Raw genomic sequence first — 590 nt, forward strand, 5'->3', positions numbered from 1 at the left:
CAGACACCAAATGATACCAGCTTCTTAAAAGGAGCGTATTTTAATTATACTCATCGAATCTGACGTTCCTCGGGATCAAATTATAACCACAGACCGTGTATAATATACATTGAAGTGCAGTGTTACTTGTCAATGAACTAATAACACTGTTGAGGAAAAGCTGCTGCTGGCACAACAGTGCCCCGACCTGGCTGTTAAGAAGACAATGCACAACATCAGGCGCAGTGCAGGATGTATCTATGGCATATGTGTACAGTTTATATTGTTTACTAATAGCCATGTATCAAATAAGTCAGAATATCATAGGGTAATATCATTGTACACATAGAGTAATCATTTGACGTCTGGCAACGCCGATGTCAACTTCTTCGGTTTACTTAATTTGCCGCAAACTGATATTAAAAGGTTTACACTACCCCCTCGTGGCAAATTGTATCAGTCCTCCAGCTGCACTGAACTGAAAGTATTATTTGTTTTACACATTTTCACAACATAACATTTTTATACATACATGTGACTTGTGTGATTGTTTTTAATGATGCCTGTTGGATAAGCTCAGAGCAATCGGATTTGATAAAACCTCATCGAGC

The sequence above is a fragment of the Nerophis lumbriciformis genome, linkage group LG06 (genome assembly GCF_033978685.3).
Source record: "Nerophis lumbriciformis linkage group LG06, RoL_Nlum_v2.1, whole genome shotgun sequence".
Lineage (NCBI taxonomy): Eukaryota > Metazoa > Chordata > Actinopteri > Syngnathiformes > Syngnathidae > Nerophis > Nerophis lumbriciformis.